General features: G+C 45.8%; 10 non-coding genes across 10 annotated transcripts; all 10 read right to left on the reverse strand.

The window, feature by feature from the left end:
- Window positions 1-2,205: 2,205 nt before the first annotated feature.
- trnay-gua (transfer RNA tyrosine (anticodon GUA)) lies at window positions 2,206-2,294 on the reverse strand. The gene is given in 2 exon segments: window positions 2,206-2,241; window positions 2,258-2,294. It is a non-coding gene; the product is annotated as a tRNA-Tyr (tRNA).
- Window positions 2,295-3,397: 1,103 nt separating this feature from the next.
- Window positions 3,398-3,470, reverse strand: trnar-acg (transfer RNA arginine (anticodon ACG)). The gene has a single exon. It is a non-coding gene; the product is annotated as a tRNA-Arg (tRNA).
- A 114-nt stretch (window positions 3,471-3,584) lies between these two features.
- On the reverse strand, window positions 3,585-3,673 carry trnay-aua (transfer RNA tyrosine (anticodon AUA)). Its single transcript is given in 2 exon segments — window positions 3,585-3,620; window positions 3,637-3,673. It is a non-coding gene; the product is annotated as a tRNA-Tyr (tRNA).
- A 716-nt stretch (window positions 3,674-4,389) lies between these two features.
- On the reverse strand, window positions 4,390-4,461 carry trnah-gug (transfer RNA histidin (anticodon GUG)). The gene has a single exon. It is a non-coding gene; the product is annotated as a tRNA-His (tRNA).
- A 501-nt stretch (window positions 4,462-4,962) lies between these two features.
- trnay-aua (transfer RNA tyrosine (anticodon AUA)) lies at window positions 4,963-5,051 on the reverse strand. Its single transcript is given in 2 exon segments — window positions 4,963-4,998; window positions 5,015-5,051. It is a non-coding gene; the product is annotated as a tRNA-Tyr (tRNA).
- Window positions 5,052-6,340: 1,289 nt separating this feature from the next.
- trnay-gua (transfer RNA tyrosine (anticodon GUA)) lies at window positions 6,341-6,429 on the reverse strand. The gene is given in 2 exon segments: window positions 6,341-6,376; window positions 6,393-6,429. It is a non-coding gene; the product is annotated as a tRNA-Tyr (tRNA).
- A 717-nt stretch (window positions 6,430-7,146) lies between these two features.
- trnah-gug (transfer RNA histidin (anticodon GUG)) lies at window positions 7,147-7,218 on the reverse strand. The gene has a single exon. It is a non-coding gene; the product is annotated as a tRNA-His (tRNA).
- Window positions 7,219-7,534: 316 nt separating this feature from the next.
- Window positions 7,535-7,607, reverse strand: trnar-acg (transfer RNA arginine (anticodon ACG)). Its single transcript has one exon. It is a non-coding gene; the product is annotated as a tRNA-Arg (tRNA).
- A 1,493-nt stretch (window positions 7,608-9,100) lies between these two features.
- On the reverse strand, window positions 9,101-9,189 carry trnay-gua (transfer RNA tyrosine (anticodon GUA)). The gene is given in 2 exon segments: window positions 9,101-9,136; window positions 9,153-9,189. It is a non-coding gene; the product is annotated as a tRNA-Tyr (tRNA).
- A 7,497-nt stretch (window positions 9,190-16,686) lies between these two features.
- Window positions 16,687-16,760, reverse strand: trnai-aau (transfer RNA isoleucine (anticodon AAU)). The gene has a single exon. It is a non-coding gene; the product is annotated as a tRNA-Ile (tRNA).
- Window positions 16,761-16,912: the final 152 nt, after the last annotated feature.

The raw sequence follows: 16,912 nt of genomic DNA on the forward strand, positions 1-16,912 counted from the left end.
TAAAAAACACAGAACATATGCGGCCTTAGCGACTCATTAAAAAGGCACTATTTCTCATTGAGGCCTGTTTGATACTTTGACCCTTTTTATGCTCTTTAAATGGGCAGACCTTCTGCATTTGTGCTGTTTGATTCTTTCAGACCATTGATACGGGACAGAGGCCTATAGACAAAATAATTTTTTTAAAAGCTTAAGAAATCTAAGTTGAAAGTGGGATCTTTTTTCAGCCATGCAAACAAATTCGGTCGGGGGGTTGCCATGACCCGGATTTGAACCGGTGTTGCTGCGACCACAATGCAGAGTACTAACCACTATACGATCACAGCCGGCTGTGGGTTGTTGTCGTGTGTGGCTTTGATGTGATTCCAAACAACTTCGTATCCCAAGGATAGCATATGTAGCTCTGCGGCATGTGGCTGGCAGGCATGGTTTTTTTTTTGTGTTTGGAGCAAAATCATTGACAGCAGAGATAAAGAGGAAGACGAGCTTTCCTTACGGTGTGGGGTCAGCCACATGTGTTGCAAGACGACACACTGTGAGGTATCTTTGGGGCGTAAGTGAGCTGGGATACCCAGGGAGTAGAAGGTTTAAAGCAATCCTGTTCTATTGCAGTGGGAGAAGTGAGAGACTAAAACCAGCATGCCTATCTAGCCAGGAGTTGAACCTAGAATCTTCTGAACGTAGTCAGACGCGTTATCCAATGCGCCACTAGCCCTTAATAAGTTCGATAGAGACTGGAACAGTCTTTCGTAAAACAGCATATTCCAGCTTTGAAAGGATTGATGGAGTTGGCCAAAAGAGCCTCTGTATACAAAAGCTTGGCACATTCTTCGAGCCGGAATTGAACCAGCGACCTAAGGATAACTGTTGTTGGGCACCTACAGTCCTCCGCTCTACCAACTGAGCTATCGATGGGAGCAAAGCCATCATCCTTTTCATGAATCCTGTATGAATGCATGTAACCAGGCTTATGATGCGTATCATGGGACACCTGCAGTTCTCTGCTGTACCAAATGAGTTATGGAAGGGAGCCAGGGGCTTGGGCCTGTTTATCAGTTAAATAAACACAAAATGTGATGAGAAACCATCAGTTTCAGATGCGTTTCAGATCAAATCAGCCTCAGTTTCTATCATGCATTTAGTCCTTACAAAAACATATCTGGCATCTATCTGGGAAAGTCTCCACATCGTCCAACTCAGATGTTGATGCTCAATATACCCTCACATTGTCCAGCGCAAAAGTCCAGCCTTTTTGTTTTGGTTCTTTTTTTGTCAGGTCTATCCATCCATTCTTTTGGCACATGATTTTCATCTTCTGTTGTTAGGATGTTTATACTTTGGGTGTGGCGGTGTGTGAAAACCCTCCCTTTAGAAGAGCTAAAAAACACAGAACATATGCGGCCTTGGCGACTCATTAAAAAGGCACTATTTCTCATTGGGGCCTGTTTGATACTTTGACCCCTTATATGCTCTTTAAATGGGCAGACCTTCTGCATTTGTGCTGTTTGATTCTTTCAGACCTTTGATACGGGACAGAGGCCTGTAGAAAAAATATTTTTTTTAAAAGTTTAAGAAATCTAAGTTGAAAGTGGGATCTTTTTTCAGCCATGCAAACAAATTCGGTCGGGGGGTTGCCATGACCCGGATTCGAACCGGGGTTGCTGCGACCAAAACGCAGAGTACTAACCACTATACGATCACGGCCGGCTGTGGGTTGTTGTCGTGTGTGGCTTTGATGTGATTCCAAACAACTTCGTATCCCAAGGATAGCATATGTAGCTCTGAGGCATGTGGCTGGCAGGCATGGTTTTTTTTGTGTTTGGAGCAAAATCATTAACAGCAGAGATAAAGAGGAAGACGAGCTTTCCTTACGGTGTGGGGTCAGCCGCATGTGTTGCAAGACGACACACTGTGAGGTATCTTTGGGGCGTAAGTGAGCTGGGATACCCAGGGAGTAGAAGGTTTAAAGCGATCCTGTTCTATAGCAGTGGGAGAAGTGAGAGACTAAAACCAGCGTGCCGAGCTAGCGAGGAGTTGAACCTAGAATCTTCTGAATGTAGTCAGACGCGCTATCCATTGCGCCACTAGCCCTTAGCAAGTTCGATAGAGAGTGGAACAGTCTTTCGTAAAACAGCATATTCCAAAAGCTTTGAAAGGATTGACGGAGTTGGCCAAAAGAGCCTCTGTATACAAAAGATTGGCACATCCTTCGAGCCGGAATTGAACCAGCGACCTAAGGATAACTGTTGATGGGCACCTACAGTCCTCCGCTCTACCAACTGAGCTATCGAAGGGAGAAAAGCCAACACTCTTTTCATGAATCCTGTATGAATGCATGTAACCAGGCTTACGCTGCGTATCATGGGACACCTGCAGTTCTCTGCTGTACCAAATGAGTTATGGAAGGGAGCCAGGGGCTTGGGCCTGTTTATCAGTTAAATAAACACAAAAAGTGATGACAAACCATCAGTTTCAGATGCGTTTCAGATCAAATCAGCCCCAGTTTCTATCATGCATTTAGTCCTTACAAAAACATATCTGGCATCTATCTGGGAAAGTCTCCACATCGTCCAACTCAGATGTTGATGCTCAATATACCCTCACATTGTCCAGCGCAAAAGTCCAGCTTTTTTGTTTTGGTTCTTTTTTGTCAGGTCTATCCATCCATTCTTTTGGCACATGATTTTCATCTTCTGTTGTTAGGATGTTTATACTTTGGGTGTGGCGGTGTGTGAAAACCCTCCCTTTAGAAGAGCTAAAAAACACAGAACATATGCGGCCTTGGCGACTCATTAAAAAGGCACTATTTCTCATTGGGGCCTGTTTGATACTTTGACCCTTTTTATGCTCTTTAAATGGGCAGACCTTCTGCATTTGTGCTGTTTGATTCTTTCAGACCTTTGATACGGGACAGAGGCCTGTAGAAAAAATATTTTTTTTAAAAGTTTAAGAAATCTAAGTTGAAAGTGGGATCTTTTTTCAGCCATGCAAACAATTTGGGTCGGGGGGTTGCCATGACCCGGATTCGAATCGGATTTGCTGGGACCACAACGCAGAGTACTAACCACTATACGATCACGTCCGGTTGTGGGTTGTTGTCGTGTGTGGCTTTGATGTGATCCCAAACAACTTCGTATCCCAAGGATAGCATATGTAGCTCTGCGGCATGTGGCTGGCAGGCATGGTTTTTTTTGTGTTTGGAGCAAAATCATTGACAGCAGAGATAAAGAGGAAGACGAGCTTTCCTTACGGTTTGGGGTCAGCCACATGTGTTGCAAGACGACACACTGTGAGGTATCTTTGGGGCGTAAGTGAGCTGGGATACCCAGGGAGTAGAAGGTTTAAAGCGATCCTGTTCTATAGCAGTGGGAGAAGTGAGAGACTAAAACCAGCGTGTCGAGCTAGCCAGGAGTTGAACCTGGAATCTTCTGATCCGTAGTCAGACGCGTTATCCATTGCGCCACTAGCCTTTAGCAAGTTCTATAAAGAGTAGAACAGTCTTTCGTAAAACAGCATATTCCAAAAGCTTTGAAAGGATTGACGGAGTTGGCCAAAAGAGCCTCTGTATACGAAAGCTTGGCACAACCTTCGAGCCGGAATTGAACCAGCGACCTAAGGATAACTGTTGATGTGCACCTATAGTCCTCCACTCTACCAACTGAGCTATCGAAGGGAGCAAAGCCCACATCCTTTTCATGAATCCTGTATGAATGCATGTAACCAGGCTTACGCTGCGTATCATGGGACACCTGCAGTTCTCTGCTGTACCAAATGAGTTATGGAAGGGAGCCAGGGGCTTGGGCCTGTTTATCAGTTAAATAAACACAAAAAGTGATGACAAACCATCAGTTTCAGATGCGTTTCAGATCAAATCAGCCCCAGTTTCTATCATGCATTTAGTCCTTACAAAAACATATCTGGCATCTATCTGGGAAAGTCTCCACATCGTCCAACACAGATGTTGATCCTCAATATACCCTCACATTGTCCAGCGCAAAAGTCCAGCCTTTTTTTTTTGGTTCTTTTTTGTCAGGTCTATCCATCCATTCTTTTGGCGCACGATTTTCATCTTCTGTTGTTAGGATGTTTATACTTTGGGTGTGGCGGTGTGTGAAAACCCTCCCTTTAGAAGAGCTAAAAAACACAGAACATATGCGGCCTTGGCGACTCATTAAAAAGGCACTATTTCTCATTGGGGCCTGTTTGATACTTTGACCCCTTTTATGCTCTTTAAATGGGCAGACCTTCTGCATTTGTGCTGTTTGATTCTTTCAGACCTTTGATACGGGACAGAGGCCTGTAGAAAAAATATTTTTTTTAAAAGTTTAAGAAATCTAAGTTGAAAGTGGGATCTTTTTTCAGCCATGCAAACAAATTAGGTCAGGGGGTTACCGTGACCCGGATTCGAACCGGGGTTGCTGCGACCACAACGCAGAGTACTAACCACTATACGATCACGGCCGGTTGTGGGTTGTTGTCGTGTGTGGCTTTGATGTGATCCCAAACAACTTCGTATCCCAAGGATAGCATATGTAGCTCTGCGGCATGTGGCTGGCAGGCATGGTTTTTTTTGTGTTTGGAGCAAAATCATTGACAGCAGAGATAAAGAGGAAGACGAGCTTTCCTTACGGTGTGGGGTCAGCCACATGTGTTGCAAGACGACACACTGTGAGGTATCTTTGGGGTGTAAGTGAGCTGGGATACCCAGGGAGTAGAAGGTTTAAATCAATCCTGTTCTATAGCATTGGGAGAATTGAGAGACTAAAACCAGCGTGCCGAGCCAGCCAGGAGTTGAACCTAGAATCTTCTGAATGTAGTCAGACGCGCTATCCATTGCGCCACTAGCCCTTAGCAAGTTCGATAAAGAGTAGAACAGTCTTTCGTAAAACAGCATATTCCAAAAGCTTTGAAAGGATTGACGGAGTTGGCCAAAAGAGCCTCTGTATACGAACGCTTGGCACAACCTTCGAGCCGGAATTGAACCAGCGACCTAAGGATAACTGTTGATGTGCACCTATAGTCCTCCACTCTATCAACTGAGCTATCGAAGGGAGCAAAGCCCACATCCTTTTCATGAATCCTGTATGAATGCATGTCACCAGGCTTACGCTGCGTATCATGGGACACCTGCAGTTCTCTGCTGTACCAAATGAGTTATGGAAGGGAGCCAGGGGCTTGGGCCTGTTTATCAGTTAAATAAACACAAAAAGTGATGACAAACCATCAGTTTCAGATGCGTTTCAGATCAAATCAGCCCCAGTTTCTATCATGCATTTAGTCCTTACAAAAACATATCTGGCATCTATCTGGGAAAGTCTCCACATCGTCCAACACAGATGTTGATCCTCAATATACCCTCACATTGTCCAGCGCAAAAGTCCAGCCTTTTTTTTTTGGTTCTTTTTTGTCAGGTCTATCCATCCATTCTTTTGGCGCACGATTTTCATCTTCTGTTGTTAGGATGTTTATACTTTGGGTGTGGCGGTGTGTGAAAAACCTCCCTTTAGAAGAGCTAAAAAACACAGAACATATGCGGCCTTGGCGACTCATTAAAAAGGCACTATTTCTCATTGGGGCCTTTTTGATACTTTGACCCTTTTTATGCTCTTTAAATGGGCAGACCTTCTGCATTTGTGCTGTTTGATTCTTTCAGACCTTTGATACGGGACAGAGGCCTGTAGAAAAAATAATTTTTTTAAAAGTTTAAGAAATCTAAGTTGAAAGTGGGATCTTTTTTCAGCCATGCAAACAAATTAGGTCAGGGGGTTACCGTGACCCGGATTCGAACCGGGGTTGCTGGGACCACAACGCAGAGTACTAACCACTATACGATCACGTCCGGCTGTGGGTTGTTGTCGTGTGTGGCTTTGATGTGATCCCAAACAACTTCGTATCCCAAGGATAGCATATGTAGCTCTGCGGCATGTGGCTGGCAGGCATGGTTTTTTTTGTGTTTGGAGCAAAATCATTGACAGCAGAGATAAAGAGGAAGACGAGCTTTCCTTACGGTGTGGGGTCAGCCACATGTGTTGCAAGACGACACACTGTGAGGTATCTTTGGGGTGTAAGTGAGCTGGGATACCCAGGGAGTAGAAGGTTTAAAGCGATCCTGTTCTATAGCATTGGGAGAATTGAGAGACTAAAACCAGCGTGCCGAGCTAGCCAGGAGTTGAACCTAGAATCTTCTGAACGTAGTCAGACGCGTTATCCATTGCGCCACTAGCCCTTAGTAAGTTCGATAGAGAGTAGAACAGTCTTTCGTAAAACAGCATATTCCAAAAGCTTTGAAAGGATTGACGGAGTTGGCCAAAAAAGCCTCTGTATACAGAAGCTTGGCACATCCTTCGAGCCGGAATTGAACCAGCGACCTAAGGATAACTGTTGATGGGCACCTACAGTCCTCCGCTCTACCAACTGAGCTATCGAAGGGAGCTAAGCCCACATTCTTTTCATGAATCCTGTATGAATGCATGTAACCAGGCTTAAGATGCGTATCATGGGACACCTGCAGTTCTCTGCTGTACCAAATGAGTTATGGAAGGGAGCCAGGGGCTTGGGCCTGTTTATCAGTTAAATAAACACAAAAAGTGATGACAAACCATCAGTTTCAGATGCGTTTCAGATCAAATCAGCCCCAGTTTCTATCATGCATTTAGTCGTTACAACAACATATCTGGTATCTATCTGGGAAAGTCTCCATATCGTCCAACACAGATGTTGATCCTCAATATACCCTCACATTGTCCAGCGCAAAAGTCCAGCCTTTTTGTTTTGGTTCTTTTTTGTCAGGTCTATCCATCCATTCTTTTGGCACATGATTTTTATCTTCTGTTGTTAGGATGTTTATACTTTGGGTGTGGCGGTGTGTGAAAACCCTCCCTTTAGAAGAGCTAAAAAACACAGAACATATGCGGCCTTGGCGACTCATTAAAAAGGCACTATTTCTCATTGGGGCCTGTTTGATACTTTGACCCTTTCTATGCTCTTTAAATGGGCAGACCTTCTGCATTTGTGCTGTTTGATTCTTTGAGACCTTTGATACGGGACAGAGGCCTGTAGACAAAATAATTTTTTTAAAAATTTTAAGAAATCTAAGTTGAAGGTGGGATCTTTTTTCAGCCATGCAAACAAATTCGGTCGGGGGGTTGCCATGACCCGGATTCGAACCGGGGTTGCTGCGACCACAACGCAGAGTACTAACCACTATACGATCACGGCCGGCTGTGGGTTGTTGTCGTGTGTGGCTTTGATGTGATCCCAAACAACTTCGTATCCCAAGGATAGCATATGTAGCTCTGCGGCATGTGGCTGGCAGGCATGGTTTTTTTTTGTGTTTGGAGCAAAGTCATTGACAGCAGAGATAAAGAGGAAGACGAGCTTTCCTTACGGTGTGGGGTCAGCCACATGTGTTGCAAGACGACACACTGTGAGGTATCTTTGGGGCGTAAGTGAGCTGGGATACCCAGGGAGTAGAAGGTTTAAAGCGATCCTGTTCTATAGCAGTGGGAGAAGTGAGAGACTAAAACCAGCGTGCCAAACTAGCCAGGAGTTGAACCTAGAATCTTCTGAGCCGTAGTCAGACGCGTTATCCATTGCGCCACTAGCCCTTAGCAAGTTCGATAAAGAGTAGAACAGTCTTTCGTAAAACAGCATATTCCAAAAGCTTTGAAAGGATTAACGGAGTTGGCCAAAAGAGCCTCTGTATACAAAAGCTTGGCACATTCTTCGAGCCGGAATTTAACCAGCGACCTAAGGATAACTGTTGATGGGCACCTACAGTCCTCCGCTCTACCAACTGAACTATGGAAGGGAGCAAAGCCAACATCCTTTTCATGAATCCTGTATGAATGCATGTAACCAGGCTTAAGATGCGTATCATGGGACACCTGCAGTTCTCTGCTGTACCAAATGAGTTATGGAAGGGAGCCAGGGGCTTGGGCCTGTTTATCAGTTAAATAAACACAAAAAGTGATGACAAACCATCAGTTTCAGATGCGTTTCAGATCAAATCAGCCTCAGTTTCTATCATGCATTTAGTCCTTACAAAAACATATCTGGCATCTATCTGGGAAAGTCTCCACATCGTCCAACACAGATGTTGATCCTCAATATACCCTCACATTGTCCAGCGCAAAAGTCCAGCCTTTTTTTTTTGGTTCTTTTTTGTCAGGTCTATCCATCCATTCTTTTGGCACATGATTTTCATCTTCTGTTGTTAGGATGTTTATACTTTGGGTGTGGCGGTGTGTGAAAACCCTCCCTTTAGAAGAACTAAAAAACACAGAACATATACGGCCTTGGCGACTCATTAAAAAGGCACTATTTCTCATTGGGGCCTGTTTGATACTTTGACCCCTTTTATGCTCTTTAAATGGGCAGACCTTCTGCATTTGTGCTGTTTGATTCTTTGAGACCTTTGATACGGGACAGAGGCCTGTAGACAAAATAATTTTTTAAAAGTTTAAGAAATCTAAGTTGAAAGTGGGATCTTTTTTCAGCCATGCAAACAAATTAGGTCAGGGGGTTGCCATGACCCGGATTCAAACCGGGGTTGCTGCGACCACAACGCAGAGTACTAACCACTATACGATCACTGCTGGTTATGGGTTTTTGTCGTGTGTGGCTTTGATGTGATTCGAAACACCTTCGTATCCCAGGGATAGCATATGTAGCTCTGCGGCATGTGGCTGGCAGGCATGTTTTTTTTTTGTGTTTGGAGCAAAATCATTGACAGCAGAGATAAAGAGGAAGACGAGCTTTCCTTACGGTGTGGGGTCAGCCACATGTGTTGCAAGACGACACACTGTGAGGTATCTTTGGGGTGTAAGTGAGCTGGGATACCCAGGGAGTAGAAGGTTTAAAGCGATCCTGTTCTATAGCATTGGGAGAAGTGAGAGACTAAAACCAGCGTGCCGAGCTAGCCAGGAGTTGAACCTAGAATCTTCTGATCCGTAGTAAGACGCATTATCCATTGCGCCACTAGCCCTTAGCAAGTTCGATAAAGAGTAGAACAGTCTTTCGTAAAACAGCACATTCCAAAAGCTTTGAAAGGATTGACGGAGTTGGCCAAAAAAGCCTCTGTATACAAAAGCTTGGCACATCCTTCGAGCCGGAATTGAACCAGCGACCTAAGGATAACTGTTGATGGGCACCTACAGTCCTCCGCTCTACCAACTGAGCTATCGAAGGGAGCTAAGCCCACATTCTTTTCATGAATCCTGTATGAATGCATGTAACCAGGCTTACGCTGCGTATCATGGGACACCTGCAGTTCTCTGCTGTACCAAATGAGTTATGGAAGGGAGCCAGGGGCTTGGGCCTGTTTATCAGTTAAATAAACACAAAAAGTGATGACAAACCATCAGTTTCAGATGCGTTTCAGATCAAATCAGCCCCAGTTTCTATCATGCATTTAGTCGTTACAACAACATATCTGGTATCTATCTGGGAAAGTCTCCATATCGTCCAACACAGATGTTGATCCTCAATATACCCTCACATTGTCCAGCGCAAAAGTCCAGCCTTTTTGTTTTGGTTCTTTTTTGTCAGGTCTATCCATCCATACAGTGAGGCACAATGTGGCTGCATGATGCTGATCCCCTGGATCAGAAGGGACGAATGGGAGAGCATTCTTTCGTCGGCAATGTAAAGATCGACCTCCCACCGCCTTTCACCGGCGAAGAAAAGCAGAGTTTCTCAGGCTGGGCAAGACAGTATGAGGTTGGTGTGAGAGCTCTGGTTGGAGGCTCCAGGCTGGATTATGAATATGAACTTGCAAGGATTCTGCCAACACGACTATCCAAGGCAACATTTCTTCTGTGGGACAGCTTACCAGCAGCAGTGCAGGCTGACTATGCGGCTGTGAAGGAGAAGCTACAAGAAGCCTTTGGACAGAGACATTTCCTGGACTGTTTTAGAGCAAATCTCTCTGCTCGTCCCCGTGCCCCAGGTGAGAGTCTGGAAGTGTATGCAGCAGAGATTAGTAAGCTGGTTCAGGATGCTTTCCCTGGTTACGGGGGAATAGCTCACAAAGAAGAAAAGTTCAGACGGTTCCTCGCGGGGCTTGACCCGGCTCTAAGGGCTAAGTGTCATGAGCAAGGGGCTACTGACTTGGACGAGGCTTTGGTGATTGCTGGACGGTGTGAGATGGCTCGAGAGACTTTAAAATTGGACTATGTTAACAGCCAGTCCCACCCACCTCTGGTTGTCGGAAGTGCAGCAGCAATGGTGCAGTCTGTATCTGATGGCGGCGGGCTGTATCGTGCTGTGGACAGACTTACTGAGGACATAAGAGAGTTGAGAACGGACATGAGACGTATGGTGGAGGACAATAACCGGCTGAAGTCAAATCACGCCTCTGATGGATGGAAAAGACATTCTCCACCACATGGAGGTCAGTGCCAGTGTACCTGTGGGGAGCTGGGCTGCCAGTCACGCCGAGCGCCAGTGGGCTGGAGAGGTCGTTTGCCTGATCATGGTTGGTCGGACAGACGTGGCGAGGAGAGCCACAGAGAGAGAGATGGGACATCCTCTGAGCAGCACGCCCACTCTCCACGTTGGCGGAGCCCCAGCCCTGCCAGGAACACCTTTGCTGGAGAGACACGGCGGCGGACGGGAGTGCGCTTTCTTTCTACAAGGCGGGAGAGCCCTGCTCACCAGTCGGGAAACGAGATATAGCTGGTGTTGTGGCCCAAACGTCAGCTGAAGAACGCAAGGGCCCCCAAGAAAGAGAAATATGCGCCCTTCTACCAGATACTGTTCAAATTCAAGACACTTTGAAGCCCAGATGCACTTCTTATGTGAGGGGCAGCCTGGAAGGTATGGAGATAAATATATTGGTGGACTCAGGATCGACAGAATCATTTATAAGCTCTGATTTTCGCATGGCTGTTCCTGCTCTACGCACACGACCTCTGAATGCTGAGCTGATTGATGCACGTGCTGTGAACGGTCAGATGCTCGACACATTGGGCACTATCACTGCCACCCTTCATCTGGGCAACAAATTCTGGCAGCATGTGTTTTATGTGATGAGAGGTTCTACACAAAAAGCACTGTTGGGACTGGACTTTTTGAGAGCAAATCATGCCCTTTTGGACTTTGAACAAGGTCGATTGCAGTTGAGAGAGACAGCATTCCCACTGTTAAGGACCAAGGATTTTATTCCAGAATGCTGCAATGTTTCCATCACAACGGCAGTCACACTACCACCCCTCAGTGAGATGATGGTGCCTGTTAGCCTGACGCCAGCTGTGCTATCTGATCCACTACCAGACTTTATGGGTTATCTGGCGCCCAATCTTCCAAGAGGCAGTGAGTGTGTGGTGGCTCACACAGTGACCTTGGTAAAAGAGGGGGCCACAACCGCTCGTCTGCTCAATCCTACAGACCAGGACATTCCACTGAGAGAAGGCATGCATCTTGGTGAGTTTTACTCAGTGCAGGAATCTGAGCTAGTGACACTCCCACAGCCTTCAGCTCAACTCTGCTCTGCCATTGCAGTCGGTGATGTACCCTCTGTGTCTCTCGACGATTCTCCACTTAACGAACAGCAAAAAGAACAGCTGATTGCACTGCTGAGGGAACACACAGACATCTTTAACAACACAAAGGGGCCAACAGGGAAATGCACCCTCATCCAACATCGTATCAAGACAGGGGATCATCCTCCTGTCCGTCAGCGCGCCTACCGCACTTCACCAGAGAAGAGGGGGGAGATTGACCGCCAAGTGGGTGCCCTGTTAACACAGGGGATGATTGAGGAGAGCTGCAGCCCCTGGGCCTCGCCTGTCGTCTTGGTCAAGAAAAAGAATGGTGAGTGGAGGTTCTGTGTGGACTATCGACGTCTGAACAGTGTGACAGTTAAAGACTCGCATCCACTCCCGAGAGTTGATGACACCTTGGATGCGCTGGCAGGGGCTGTCTGGTTTAGCACATTGGACTTTTCCAACGGATATTGGCAAGTGGAAGTTGCCGAGGACGACAGAGAGAAGACTGCCTTCACTACAGGCAGGGGCCTCTACCAGTGGCGTGCAATGCCAATGGGCCTCACGAACTCTCCTGCAACATTTCAGCGCATGATGGAACTGGTGCTTAGGGGCCTGCCCTGGCAGGTGTGCATGGTCTACCTGGATGATGTGTTGATATTCAGTCCCACATTTGAAGAGCACCTTTCCAGGCTACGCGAAGTGTTTTCCCGGATTAAGACAGCAGGACTCAGACTGAATCCTGCAAAGTGCCATCTGGCACGTGATAATGTGGTGTTTCTGGGCCATGTGGTTTCCAGTCATGGACTACAGCCGGACCCCAGGAATACAGAGAAAGTGAAAACCTGGCCCGCACCCCAAAATCCAACAGAGGTAAGAGCATTTGTGGGCCTGTGCTCTTATTATAGACGTTTTGTGAAAGACTTTGCCCGGCGTGCGGCCCCGCTGCACCGGCTGACTTGTAAAGACATTTCATTTGACTGGACACCTGAATGTGATGAAGCTTTTGAGTATTTGAAATCAGTGTTGTCAACTGCTCCTGTTGTCATAATGCCTGACTTTAACAGCCCCTTTAGAGTGTATACAGATGCCTCCCAGGAATCGGTGGGAGCTGTGCTGGCGCAGGACAAGGAAGGGCTGGAAAGAGTGGTTGCATATGCCAGTCAGTCACTTGTCCCCACCGAAAGGCGCTGGTCCACATTTGACAGGGAACTGTGGGCTATAGTGTGGGCTGTACGTCAGTTTAGACACTACATTGGATCAGCAGCTTTTACCATCATCACTGATCACAAGCCCCTTTTAGGCCTCCGCAACATGGCTCTCGACAAAGATCCCACTGGAAGAAGAGCCCGGTGGGTCCTGGAGCTAGATCCTTACAACTGGGTCATTGAATATAAGGATGGACAACGACACACAAATGCAGACGCGCTTTCACGGAGGCCTCAACAACCAGAATCCTGTGTGTCCAAGGTCACCCTCTTGGATGCTGCGATTCAAGTGAATGTCATCAGCTCGGAGAAGGAAAAGACTGTGTCACAGACAGTTACTCCAGCACCGGAAATAGTGAATCGGCTAAGCTCGGATCTCAACCCAGATGGTCAGCCTACGGAGACAAATAATGAGGCGGATGTGCTCTCATTCCTTCAGGCTCTGTCAAGTGAAGAACAGGGGATGAGGGAGCTTCAACAGGCTGACTTGGATACAAAGCCAGTCATGAACTGGATTGAGGGGGATGGATCTCGTCCACCTCGGGCGAGGATGAGAGGCAGCTCTCGGTGGCTTCGCAAATTATGGACCGAATATCCCCGCCTTTCAGTAGTAAATGGACTGCTTTGTCGAAAGGTGAGCTCATCTCTCACTGGAGATGCTCTGTGTCAGGTGGTGGTGCCTCGTTCCCTTGTCTCAGATGTGCTGCAGCACCTGCACGGGGGCCCGGCATCTGCACATTTCTCGGCGGAAAAAGTGTTTGAGCAAGCAAGGCAGGTGTGTTACTGGCCCTCTATGTTTAAAGACATCAAGCTGTGGTGTGACTTATGTGTGCCTTGTCAGACCCGCAGAGCACCCGTGCCAAGACATCGGGCACCTATGGGTGGGTCCCCAGCCACACGACCATTTCAAAGAGTGGCTGCTGACATTCTTGAGCTGCCTGTGACATCAAAGGGAAACCGATATGTGTTGGTGGTGGAAGACTACTTCACAAAATTTGTGAATTTATATGCTCTTCCCAACCAAACAGCCCAATCGGTTGCAGGTTGCCTATTTGAGGACTATGTTCTTGTGCATGGAGTTCCAGAGACTGTTCACAGTGATCAGGGTCGGCAGTTTGAAGCTGAGATTGTTCAAAGACTCTGTGAGCTTTTGGGAATAAAAAAAACACGCACCACTCCCTATAATCCGAAGTCAGATGGGATGGTGGAACGCTTTAACAGAACACTGATAGACCAGCTGGCCAAGTTATTGCAGACTTATGGAGGGGAGTGGGATGGATATGTTAAGCATGTGGCTTTTACCTACAATACATCTGTTCATGCCTGCACCAATTACTCCCCATATTTTCTGACACATGGACGTGAGGCCCGTATTCCTGTGGATGTTTTATTGTTGTCTCAGAGGGCCAACTCCTACTCTTCTTGTGGCTATGATGACTTTGTGACATCACTCATGGGCAGATTGGATGCTGCTTTTAGTGGAGCCAGGCTGGGTTCTGCAGATGCTCACGAGAGACAAAAACTTTACCATGATGGCATGGCTCGTCATCGGCCATACACTGTGGGGGATTTTGTTTGGCTGCATGATCCTACAGAGGATCGATTGAAACTGGCTCCTCATTGGAAGGGCCCTTACAGGGTCATGGCAGTGTTAGACACACAGGGGGAGCGAGGACTCACCTATCGCATTGGGGATCCTTCCAGCTGTACGGGGAGTGGGAAAGTAGTACACTATAACAGACTGAAACCTTACACACTACCGATACCTTCTGCTCTTTCCACTACGTTGCCTGAGTTCAATGGAGAGCCACAAGAGTCACTTGCTACAGTGGGTTTGGATGTGGGTCAACACCCTGACTCAGGGGAAGCACAACATAAAGTTTCCCGGTCAGGAAGGCTCCTGAGACAACCTGCTCATTTTAGGGATTATGTATCATACAGTTAGATTATATTTGTTCATTAAGTTATGCTGTTGCAATTAAGAGAGGGAATATTAAGAAAGTCAGCAAATGCTCTGTTTTGCCAGGTTTAATGTGCTGTAATGATACTTTGTCTTTGTGTGTGGTTTTGCATGTCCAAACGCTGTGGTGTATCAGCTTTTGCTGGTGTGCATGAAAATGTAGTGGGGCGTGCTTTACTGTGACTGCACTAGTCAGGTTGCATTGTGTCGGGATTGCGTTGTGTTTGTTTTCATTGCATTACTTTAAGTGTATGGATAAAGCTAATGTGGTCTTTACAGTTTTTTTGTTGAAACGAGGACGTTTCTTTTTGAGGGGCCATAGGTATGAATGCTATTTTTATGAGCCCTGTATAGAGGGATGTTTAGCATGTTGGTAACATCCGGTATTAATGTGAAGAGCTTTTATTTTGTACACAAGACAGGAAATGGTTCCGGGGTTAACCTGTAACTCAAGGTGTGTGTGAATAAAGGGCGGCTGCCGTTCAAGCCAGCGAATGTGAGAACGCTACCTGTGGTTCTTTTATATACCTCAATATAATAATAAGAAGACCCTCGGTTACACTAACGTTAGTGGCTGGTCTGGCTGACTACTAAATGCAGCTTACACTGCCAGACAACAGGTGAAGACGCCAAGGGCCATGCTTTTGTCATCATAGTTAGCTAACATTTCAATTGACGACATGCTAGCGGATTCGGTGCCTTTTGCTGAGTAAAGTCAGAGGCATGGTGGTAAATAAAGCTAATGCTACTCAGCTTCAGTTTGATACTTGCCTTCTGCCTTCGTCCTTCCTCCTGCCTGGACATTAGCTGCTGTTCGCTCAAAGTTTCTGTCGACCAAACGGGAACAGCCGCGCGGTGGTTGTTGAACTTGTTAACCGTCCGTCACGTCAAAGTCGGATGTTCAGTGTCCCTGTAACAGCCAATGGCATGTCTTCTTCTTCTTCTGGGAACCGCGCATTTCAGTACTCCAATGAATTGTCGCGTTGTTGTCATCACATTGATCAGGTTCAGGTCCCAGTCTGTGCCGGGCATGTGAGACGTTTTTTTTTTAAATTTTTTAGTGTGTGTTTATGCAATGTATTATAAGTATTATAAGTTCTAAGATAATATAATAAATCCATGGTTTGTGCAGGGAGACGTTGCAGCAGTAGAATGTCTCCTGATTCAGACATGCTGAAGTACTTTCAAAATAAATGTTAATACTGTATAATGTTAATAAATGTTACCATCTAGGAAATTACAGTAATTGTAGTTATTTTCAATGAAAAAATTAGTCAATTAACAAAGAAATTATAGTGAAATTACAAATTAAATAGTTATTTTACTATTAATTTCTCAGTAATTTTAAATGATTTTTAAACTTTTTTTTAGAGTTTTAAAGTTGAATTTTACAGTTTATTTAATTAAATAACAGACAAATATTTGTGAAATCACGCTACATTTGTGAACATAATTTAACAATAAATATATGTATTTCTAATTTTTTGTGTAAAAGAACAGAAATATTGTGTGTTTTCACAGTTACAGTGATTTCCTGTTATTTTACATTTACAACTAAATGAATGAGATTGCGAATGCATAAGGGATGAAATCATCTTCCACTCTGTGGTGATTAGGCTCACCCTCTTGGATCAGGGTGATAAGCGTAGTCATCTGGAATACGCTGAGAATACAGTCTCTGCCGCTCTTCTTTGAATGAAGCCAGATCAGGCAGTATGGGCATCTGGTCAGAATATCATGTAGATTCCCCCCAGGGGAGATATTTTGGATCAGTTGCACGGTGAGGAGGCCTGAGGGAAGGTCCAGGACTCACAAGAAATAAACCATGCTGGTCTTGCATTGGTATTTCTGTGTGTCCACTCGAAAAGAGATGTAGATTATGTCCTGTGAGAATCGGGGCAAGGGATGTCTGCTCACATTGCTTCCCCTGTGATCCGTTCCAGGACAAGCAGCATCAAATATATTGATATATCTTTAAAAGTCATGTGTTATGGAAGGGCGCCTACACATGTGCTGTTGTTGCTGATAATCGTGGCCAGTATGGGGATTGAACCCATGACCTTGGCGTTATTAGCACCACGCTCTGACCAGCTGAGCTAACCGGCCTGATGTTGAGTTGCCCTATGAGCAAATTTGTGCGAGAATAAGTGCTCTCAGTGTTTTCTCTGTTACCTATTTAAGTCACACAAACATTCTATACAGCTTGCCTTTGGTATTGCGGATTTGGATGTTATCAGCAGGTGAGTTGAAAGACTTTT

Source organism: Odontesthes bonariensis, chromosome 8, assembly GCF_027942865.1.
Source record: "Odontesthes bonariensis isolate fOdoBon6 chromosome 8, fOdoBon6.hap1, whole genome shotgun sequence".
Classification (NCBI taxonomy): domain Eukaryota; kingdom Metazoa; phylum Chordata; class Actinopteri; order Atheriniformes; family Atherinopsidae; genus Odontesthes; species Odontesthes bonariensis.